Source organism: Pongo abelii, chromosome 11, assembly GCF_028885655.2.
Source record: "Pongo abelii isolate AG06213 chromosome 11, NHGRI_mPonAbe1-v2.0_pri, whole genome shotgun sequence".
In the NCBI taxonomy this organism is placed as follows: domain Eukaryota; kingdom Metazoa; phylum Chordata; class Mammalia; order Primates; family Hominidae; genus Pongo; species Pongo abelii.
This window is the reverse complement of record NC_071996.2, coordinates 84,413,272-84,424,176: the sequence shown is the minus strand read 5'-3', so window position 1 is coordinate 84,424,176 and position 10,905 is coordinate 84,413,272. Positions and strand designations below refer to the sequence as shown.

At 42.0% G+C, this 10,905-nt stretch overlaps 1 pseudogene; it reads right to left on the bottom strand.

Moving 5' to 3' along the window:
• Positions 1-1,498: 1,498 nt before the first annotated feature.
• On the bottom strand, positions 1,499-1,608 carry LOC112132492 (U6atac minor spliceosomal RNA; annotated as a pseudogene).
• Between the last annotated feature and the right edge of the window lie 9,297 nt (positions 1,609-10,905).

Sequence of the window (10,905 nt, the reverse complement as noted above, 5' to 3'; positions counted from 1 at the left end):
CCTCAATCTATAATTTAGAAATTTTGATAACAGACAGGTAAATAGATGGTCTTTCTTGATGAGTTATAATTAAAGTGTCAAACACTTACTTAATGTTAGAAAATAGATTGCCTTAAAATACACTTATGCAAATACCTCAAATGGACCTACATGACTTCAGTAGCTGAAAGTAATTATAATAGAAATTTTCAATTCTAGCCCATGGGAGAGTACAAATACTAAAGCTCCAACACTTGTAAGAAATATGCCAGAATTTGCAAAAAAAAATTTTATTTACAGAAATGTCCATTTATTCTCACACTTGCTTTCAGCTGCTTCGAGAGAACAAGTTGACAGGGACAGCATCAGTTAACATTATTGCCTGAATTCTCCTTAGTAATTGGCTTTAACTGTCAGAGCATAAGGCTGGGGAATGGAAGATATACTATATGACTTCTATATTCGTATATCTCCCTTATTTCCATCCTCCCCCACCTTTAGTTTGTGAGATGTACTTCCCAGTCATGTGGGTTTTGGAATTCTATCTAATCAAGGAGTTTACACCCAACACACAGACTGCAGATCAGAGGTAATCCTAATCATTTGAAATGGCATGGAACCAAAAAGCAGAATTCTAACTTCTACATTATCATCCTATTTTTTTGCTATAAAACAATAAATAATTCTTAGAAATCAAAAGAATTCTTAGAAATTGTTATGATTTGATGTTTATCAAATCATAAACATTAGATCCTAAATCTGATTCTTAGAATCTTAGGCATTCTAGGAATTGGGATTGAATTATACATAGCTTTGTTGATAACAGGTTAGAGCACATGAAATTGCCATTTTTTAATTGACAAATAATTGTGTATATTTATGCAGTATAATGTGATGGTTTGATATATGTATACACAGTATAGAAAGATTCAGTCAAGCTGATTAACATAGCCATCATCTGACATCATTTTTTTGTGGTGAGAACATTAAAAATCTATTATTCTAGCGATTTTGAAATATACATTGGTATTAACTGTGTTAGTCCATCCTTGTTTTATTATCAAGAAATATCTGAGACTGGGTAATTTATAAATAAAAGAGGATTAATAATTGGCTTATGGTTCTGCAGGCTGTACAGGAAGCATGACAGCAACTGCTTCTGGTGAGGCCTCAGGGATCTTTCAATCATGGCAGAAGGCAGAGGAGGAGTGAGACATCTCACAAGGCTAGAGCAGGAGGAAGAGAGAGAGGGAACAGGTGCTACACACTTTTAAACAACCGGATCTCATGATAACTCACTATCACAAGAACATCACCGAGGAGATAGTGCTAATCTACTCATGAGAACTCCACCCCTTTGATCCAATCACCTCCCTCCAGGCCCCACCTCCAACACTGGGGATTACAGTTGAACATGAGATTGGGTGGGGACACAGATCCAAACCATATCATTAACCATGTTCAAAACGCAGTGCAATAGATCACTAAAGCTTATTCCTGTGATCTAACTGGAACTTTGTAAAAATGATCGTTAGATTCCACAAGGTGGCAATGCCTGAACTGTATGTATGCTATTAGGCCCAAAGGCCGGATAGGGGAGCGTTAACCTGTTCTCCTTTCATGAAACATTGAAATTACAATTTTTGTAGGTTAAAAAGATCAAATGTTGGCAGCTTCATAAGGTTTAACTGCATAAAATCAGAATATAATAGGAAATTTTATTAAACAGAGCTATGTGCTAGGCATTCTATTAGTTACATCTTTATTATCTTAAACTTTTACAAAACGTTGCAGGGTTGATATTATTATTATTCCTGTTTATAGAGGAGAAAATGGTGTAGTCTGACAAAGTTGGCATGGCTATTAGCTTCTGGTTTAAACCTATGCCTCTTTTTTTTTTTTTTTTTTTTTTTTTAAGATGGTGAATTGGAGGGGTCGTTAGCATGCCTCTCCCATTTGGAAAGACAAAATAGTGTGGAGACTCATGCTATGAACTTTTTTCCAAGAAGCAATACAGGAACTTAACAGGAAAACTGAAGAAACCACAGACCCTTTGAAAGAAGCAGCAGGCTGCAGCCTACACCATGAGCCAGGCAGATAACTATAAGTCCCCAGAGTGTTCAGGGGGAGAAACTGCCTCAGGGATACACACTCCCACTGGGGAACCTGGCAATCCAGTCTGCAGAGGAAGCCCTCAACCCTACCCAGAGCTGGAGCTGATTTAGTGAGCAGCAGGGAGTATATGGGAAGGAGTGGCATTGGGACACGCTTTGTGTGCACTCCCAGATGCCAGTGGGGACAAAGGAAAGCCATTTCTGATCCTACCTCACAGTGGACCTCATGGAAGTTGGCCAGTTAACTTAGGTGGTGGCCACAGGTGGGGAGAAGCTCCCAACTGACATTCATGATATAATCTCAAGTAGGGACGAACCCCCTGGACCATGGGCAGAAAGTGTGCTGTAGCCACAGGTGCAGAAGCTGGATGCCCCTGCTTTGGGGCCAGACTGGGAGAGGCATGACCTGAAAGCTGTGGTTTCTTTCTCAGTGGGGAAGGTTTATGGCCTGGGGCAGTTCTGGGTTCTGAGCACAGGCTGTCTGGAACCTAGCTAGCTGCTGCTAGTGTAACAATGTGGGTGCAAGACCTGCTTTGCTAAGTACATGGGAGCTGTGTAGGGTTTACTGCCACCTGCTACTCCCCACTCCCTGTGTGGATTCTTATGTGCAGCAGAGGCAGCTGCACTCTTCCCTGGAGTACCACCCCAGAAGCCAGACAACTTCCCTCTGATCCCCACTGGGGCTATTGCTTGTGCGCACACATGGGGAGCCAGAGCACAGACTTGCCTGACCCAGCCCCCACCTGGCTTTGCCCCTCCACCTGCCCTCATAGCTTAACACAAAGAATGGGGACTTTGGGGAAGCTCTATGGCCCTTCCCATTGCCTGAGACATTAGAGTACCTCCCTTGGATAACATAAAGCAAGCACAAATCCCACTGCTACCACCATAGCTGTTGCTCTTCTCCAAGGGTCACCTCCTTGCTGAAGGCCAACTGACGCAATCCATTACAGCATCTCCTGGTAGAATAACACAGCACCAAGGAGGAATAAAATTTATGAGTGACTTCAGCTATCACCATTGCCTGCAACATCCTGCCTAACCAGGAGGTTGTGAGTGACCAGTTTATTACAACTACTAACCTTATTTGGCTCTGAGTGCTTTCAGTGGTGAAGGCTCTGTATGATCTCCTTGGTTATAGGAAGTCTTTGATGACTTTCTCAGATGCTGGTTGTATTAACGATGTGCTGAATGTGTAAGCAGGTTTACTGTATACTGTGGGGTTGGGATGGCAGAGGTCTCATGATGCTTATCTCATTCTCCAGTGGTGTCCTTTTAATTTATTTTTTCCCCAGTATTTTATTCATTGGTTTGAGCAGTTCAGGTTTCAGGCCAGTAGGAGATGCTCACGGGTAAAAGCCAGCCATGGCTAAAGCAGGTGGTAAATGCAACACCCAATGGTGGGCAGAGGTCCTAGCCTTGACAGTGGTGGCTGGGGGAACTCTAAGTGAAACACATTGAAGTCTTTTCAGGGAGAAGGGAGGGAGCCACCCCAAGTCCCCTACAAGGCCAGAGGAAAGCGATCCACCTCCCAGTCACACTCCTGACTGAGTGTGACCAGTTTATTACTACTACAACAGGCATTTGAGAAAGCCAACACAAGTAAGGGTATTTATAACAAAGGAAATCTCTCAGCATCTATGTTATTCCCCTGCCACCTCCATCAGATCTGGTGCTGGTACCTGCAGCTGGTCAGATCACATCACTGGATCCCTTTCAGACATTCCCCAGCACCAGCCTGGAGTGTGGCAGCCCCACTGGGTTGCTAGACCCAGAGGAGCAGCAGGAATCACAGTAGCCTGGCTCTCAGGGACTCCTACTCCTAGAGGAAGCAGGAGTGCACCACATCAAGGGAGCACCCTGTTGGACAAAAGAATCCAGGTGGCAGGCCTTGAGTCACAGAAATGTCTGCCTGTGGGAAGTGTCTTTCGACAGAGGTACAGATGCAGTGCTGGGCTCAGCAGGGAAAGTCTGCTACTCTACCCCAGTAGACAGGCAGCCCTGGTGCTCATGAAGGGTCTTGGAGAAGGGGACTTCTCCCCCTTGCCCACCATGGCAGACACAGCTAGGGCTTCTCCCATGGGAGCTTGGTGTGGGTGCACCTGTAGATAGACTTTGTGGGACATTTCAGGGTTTCTACGTCCACACAGGAGGAGTGCCCTCTAGGTTCAGGCTTGCACAAGGGGTAAAGTCACAGTCCCTCTCTACATGGAATATCAGAATTCCTGCAAATGAAAAGAGGTGCCTGTCTGATCTCAATACCTAGAATACTCAGTCAGGAGTGTGACTGGGAGGTGGATCGCTTTCCTCTGGCCTTGTAGGGGAATTGGGATGGCTCCCTCCCTTCTCCCTGAAAAGACTTCAATGTGTTTCACTCCCCCAGCCACCACTGTCAAGGCTAGGACCTCTGCCCACCATTGGGTATTGCATTTACCACCTGCTTTAGCCAAAGCTGGCTTTTACCCGTGAGCATCTCCTACTGGCCTGAAACCTGAACTGCTCAAACCAATGAATAAAATACTGGGGAAAAAATAAATTAAAAGGACACCACTGGAGAATGAGATAAGCATCATGAGACCTCTGCCATCCCAACCCCACAGTATACAGTAAACCTGCTTACACATTCAGCACATCGTTAATACAACCAGCATCTGAGAAAGTCATCAAAGATTTCCTATAACCAAGGAAATTATACAGAGCCTTCACCACTGAAAGCACTCAGAGCCAAATAAGGCTACAATAAATTATAACCTTTGAAGTCACATCCTTGAGGGGGAAAAAAAGAAAAGAAAAACACAGAATTTACTCTTCTTCTATATGTGAGTTATAAAACAATACTGCATACCTATCTGGAAACATCCAACACTGCTTCACTCTTCTCATCCTGTTTTCTATCTGTCTTTTTTTTTTATATACATATATACTTTAAGTTCTAGGGTACACGTGCACAACGTGCGGGTTTGTTACATATGTATACATGTGCCATGTGGGTTTGCTGCACCCATTAACATGTCATTGACATTAGGTATTTCTCCTAATGCTATCCCTCCCCCGCTCCCCCCACCCCACAACAGGCCCCAGGGTGTGTTGTTCCCCACCTTGTGTCCAAGTGTTCTCAGTGTTCAATTCCCGCCTATAAGTGAGAACGTGCGTGTTTGGTTTTCCGTCCTTGTGATAGTTTGCTGAAAATGATGGTTTCCAGCGGCATACATGTCCCTGCAAAGGACATGAACTCATCCTTTTTTATGGCTGCATAGTATTCCATGGTGTATATGTGCCACATTTTCTTAATCCAGTCTATCATTGATGGACATTTGGGTTGGTTCCGAGTCTTTGCTATTGTGAATAGTGCCGCAATAAACATACGTGTGCATGTGTCTTTATAGTAGAATGATTTATAATCCTTTGGATATATACCCAGTAATGGGATCACTGGGTCAAATGGTATTTCTAGTTCGATCCTTGAGGAATCGCCACACTGTCTTCCTCAATGGTTGAAATAGTTTACAGTCCCACCAACAGTGTAACAGCATTCCTATTTCTCCAAATCCTCTCCAGCATCTGTTGTTTCCTGACTTTTTAATGATCGCCAGTCTAACTGGTGTGAGATGGTATCTCATTGTGGTGTTGATTTGTATTTCTCTGATGATCAGTGATGATGAGCATTTTTTCATGTGTCTGTTGGCTGCATAAATGTCTTCTTTTGAGAAGTGTCTGTTCATATCATTTACCCACTTTTTGATGGGGTTGTTTGCTTTTTTCTTGTAAATTTGTTTAAGTTCTTTGTAGATTCTGGATTTTAACCCTTTGTCAGAAGGATAGATTGCAAAAAATTTCTGCCATTCTGTAGGTTACCTGTTCACTCTGATGGTAGTTTTTTTTTGCTGTGCAGAATTTCTTTAGTTTAATTACATCCCATTTGTCTATTTTGGCTTTTGTTGCCATTGCTTTTGGTGTTTTAGTCATGAAGTCTTTGCCCATGCCTATGTCCTGAATGGTATTGCCTAGGTTTTCTTCTAGGGTTTTTATGGTTTCAGGTCTAACATTTAAATCTTTAAACCATCTTGAATTAATTTTTGTATAAGGTGTAAGGAAGGGATCCAGTTTCAGCTTGCTGCATATGACTAGCCAGTTTTCCCAGCACCATTTATTAAATAGGTAATCCTTTCCCCATTTCTTGTTTTTGTCAGGTTTGTCAAATATCAAATGGTTGTAGATGTGTGGTGTTATTTCTGAGGGCTCCGTTCTGTTCCATTGGTCTATATCTCTGTTTTGGTACCAGTACCGTGCTGTTTTGGTTACTGTAGTCTTGTAGTATAGTTTGAAGTCAGGTAGCATGCTTCCAGTTTTGTTCTTTTTGCTTAGGATTGTCTTGATATGGGCTCTTTTTTGGTTCCATATGAACTTTAAAGTCGTTTTTCCAAATTCCGTGAAGAAAGCCATTGGTAGCTTGATGGGGATGGCATTGAATCTACAAATTACCTTGGGCAGTATGGCCATTTTCACGATATTGATTCTTCCTATCCATAAGCATGGAATGTTCTTCCATTTGTTTGTGTCCTCTTTTATTTCATTGAGCAGTGGTTTGTAGTTTTCCTTGAAGAGGTCCCTCACATCCCTTGTAAATTGGATTCCTAGGTATTTTATTCTCTTTGAAGTAACTGTGAATGGGAGTTTACTCATGATTTGGCTCTCTATTTGTCTGTTATTGGCGTATAGGCATGCTTATGATTTTTGCACATTGATTTTGTATCCTGAGCCTTTGCTGAAGTTGCTTATCAGCTTAAGGAGATTTTGGGCTGAGATGATGGAGTTTTCTAGATGTACAATCATGTCATCTGCAAACAGGGACAATTTGACTTCCTCTTTTCCTAATTGAATACCCTTTATTTCTTTCTGTTGTCTGATTGCCCTGGCCAGAACTTCCAACACTATGTTGAATAGGAGTGGTGAGAGAGGGCATCCCTGTCTTGTGCCAGTTTTCAAAGGGAATGCTTCCAGCTTTTGCCCATTCAGTATATTGGCTGTGGGTTTGTCATAAATAGCTCTTATTATTTTGAGATACATTCCATTGGTACCTAGTTTATTGAGAGTTCTTAGCATGAAGGGCTGTTGAATTTGGTCAAAGATCTTTTCTGCATCTATTGAGATAATCATGTGGTTTTTGTCTTTGGTTCTGTTTATATGATGGATTATGTTTATTGATTTGTGTATGTTGAACCAGCCTTGCATCCCAGGGATGAAGCTGACTTGATCATGGTGGATAAGCTTTTTGATGTGCTGCTGGATTCCGTTTGCCAGTATTTTATTGAGGATTTTTGCATAAATGTTCATCAGGGATATTGGTCTAAAATTCTCTTTTTTGGTTGTGTCTCTGCCAGGCTTTGGTATCAGGATGATACTGGCCTCATAAAATGAGTTAGGGAGGATTCCCTCTTTTTCTATTGATTGGAATAGTTTCAGAAGGGATGGTACCAACTCCTCTTTGTACCTCTGGTAGAATTCGGCTGTAAATTCATCTGATCCTGGACTTTTTTTGGTTGGTAGGCTATTAATTATTGCCTCAATTTCAGAGCCTGTTATTGGTCTATTCAGAAACTCAACTTCTTCCTGGTTTAGTCTTGGGAGGGTGTATGTGTCCAGGAGTTTATCCATTTCTTCTAGATTTTCTAATTTATTTGCGTAGAGGTATTTATAGTATTCTCTGATGGTAGTTTGTATTTCTGTGGGATCGGTGGTGATATCCCCTTTATCATTTTTTATTGCGTCTATTTGATTCTTCTCTATTTTCTTCTTTATTAGTCTAGTTAGCAGTCTATCAATTTTGTTGATCTTTTCAAAAAATCAGCTCCTGGGTTCATTGATGTTTTGAAGGATTTTTTTGGGTCTCTATCTCCTTCTGTTCTGCCCTGATCTTAGTTATTTCTTGCCTTCTCCTAGCTTTTGAATTTGTTTGCCCTTGCTTCTCTAGTTCTTTTAATTGTGATGTTAGGGTGTCAATTTTAGATCTTTCCTGCTTTCTCTTGTGGGAATTTAGTGCTATAAATTTCCCTCTACACACTGCTTTAAATGTGTCCCAGAGATTCTGGTACAGTGTATTTTTGTTCTCTTTGGTTTCAAAGAACATCTTTATTTCTGCCTTCATTTCGTTATTTACCCTGTAGTCATTTGGGAGCAGGTTGTTCAGTTTCCATGTAGTTGTGCAGTTTTTAGTGAGTTTCTTATATCCCGAGTTCTAATTTGATTGCACTGTGGTCTGAGAGACAGTTTGTTGTGATTTCTGTTTTTTAACATTTGCTGAGGAGTACTTTACTTCCGATTACGTGGTCAATTTTAGAATAAGTGCAATGTGGTGCTGAGAAGAATGTATATTCTGTTGATTTGGGGTGGAGAGTTCTGTAGATGTCTATTAAGTCTGCTTGGTGCAGAGCTGAGTTCAAGTCCTAGATATCCTTTTTAACCTTCTGTTTTGTTGATCTGTCTAATATTGACAGTGGGGTGCTAAAGTCTCCCATTATTATTGTGTGGGAGTCTAAGTCTCTTTGCAGGTCTCTAAGGACTTGCTTTATGAATCTGGGTGCTCCTGTATTGGGTACATATATATTTAGGATAGTTAGCTCTTCTTGTTGAATTGATCCCTTTACCATTACGTAATGGCCTTCTTTGTCTCTTTTCATCTTTGTTGGTTTAAAGTCTGTTTTATCAGAGACTAACATTGCAACCCCTGCTTTTTTTTGCTTTCCATTTGCTTGGTAGATCTTCCTTCATCCCTTTATGTTGAGCCTATGTGTGTCTCTGCACTGAGATGGGTCTCCTGAATACAGCACACTGATGGATCTTGACTCTTTATCCAATTTGCCAGTCTGTGTCTTTTAATTGCGGCATTTAGCCCACTTACATTTTAGGTTAATATTGTCATGTGTGAATTTGATCCTGTCATTTTGATGTTAGCTGGTAATTTTGCCTGTTAGTTGATGCAGTTTCTTCATAGCATTGATGGTCTTTACAATTTGGCATGTTTTGCAGTGGCTGGTGCCAGTTGTTCCTTTCCATGTTTAGTGCCTCCTTCAGGAGCTCTTGTAAGGCAGGCCTGGTGGTGACAAAATCTCACAGCATTTGCTTGTCTGTAAAGGATTTTATTTCTCCTTCACTTATGAGGCTTACTTTGGCTGGATATGAAATTCTGGGTTGAAAATTCTTTTCTTTAAAAATGTTGAATATTGGCCCCCACTCTTTTCTGGCTTGTAGAGTTTCTGCCAAGAGATCCACTGTTAGTCTGATTGGCTTCCCTTTGTGGGTAACCTGAACTTTCTCTCTGGCTGCCCTTAATATTTTTTCCTTCACTTCAACCTTGGTGAATCTGACAATTGTGTGTCTTGGTTTTGCTCTTCTCGAGGAGTGTCTTTGTGGTGTTCTCTGTATTTCCTGAATTTGAATGTTGGCCTGCCTTGCTAGGTTGGGGAAGTTCTCCTGGATAATATCCTGAAGAATGTTTTCCAACTTCCATTTTCCCTGTCACTTTCAGGTACAGGGAAAAGACGAAATGTAAATTTCGTCTTTTCACATAGTCTCATATTTCTTGGAGGTTTTGTTCATGTCTTTTTACTCTTTTTTCTCTAAACTTCTGTTCTCACTTTATTTCATTAATTTGATCTTCAATCACTGATACCCTTTCTTCCACTTGATCGAATTGGCTACTGAAGCTTGTACATGCATAATATAGTGCTCGTGCCAGGTTTTTCAGCTCTATCAGTTCATTTAAGTTCTTCTCTTCACTGTTTATTCTAGTTAGCCATTCATCTAATCTCTTTTCAAGATTTTTAGCTTCCTTGCAATGGGTTTGAACATCCTCCTTTAGCTCAGAGAAGTTTGTTATTACCGATCTTCTGAAGCCTACTTCTGTCAACTCGTCAAAGCCATTCTCCATCCAGCTTTGTTCCATTGCTGGAAAGGAGCTGCAATCCTTTGGAGGAGAAGAGGTGCCCTGGTCTTTAGAATTTTCAGCTTTTATGCTCTGGTTTCTCGCCATCTTTGTGGTTTCATCTACCTTTGGTCTTTGATTATGGTGACCTACAGATGGGGTTTTGGTGTAGATGTCCTTTTTGTTGATGTTGATGCTATTCATTTCTGCTTATCAGTTTTCCTTCTAACAGTCATGTCCCTCAGCTGCAGGTCTATTGGTTTGCTGGAGGTCCACTCCAGACCCTGTTTTCCTGGCTATCACCAGCAGAGGCTGCAGAACAGCAAATATTGCAGAACAGCAAATATTGCTCCCTGATCCTTCCTCTGGAAGCTTTGTCCCAGAGGGGCACCCGCCTATATGAAGTGTCAGTCGGCCCCTACTGGAAGGTGTCTCCCAGTTAGGCTACATGGGGGTCAGGGACCCACTTGAGGAGGCAGTCTGTCCATTCTTCGAGCTCAATCACCATGCTGGGAGAACCACTGCTCTCTTCAGAGCTGTCAGCCAGGGACGTTTAAGTCTGCAGAAGTTTCTGCCACCTTTTGTTCAGCTACACCCTGCCCCCAGAGGTGGGGTCTACAGAGGCAACAGGCCTTGCTGAACTGCAGTGGGCTCCACCCAGTTCGAGCTTCCCCAGCTACTTTGTTTGCCTACCCAAGCCTCAGCAATGGTGGACACCTGCCAGGCTGCTGCCTTGCAGATCAATCTCAGACTGCTGTGCTAGTAGTGAGCAAGGCTCTCTGGGCATGGGACCTGCCAAGCCAGGCATGGGATATAATCTCTTGGTGTGCCATTTTCTAAGGCCATTGGAAAAGCACAGTATTTGGGCAGGAGTGACCTATTTTTCCAGGT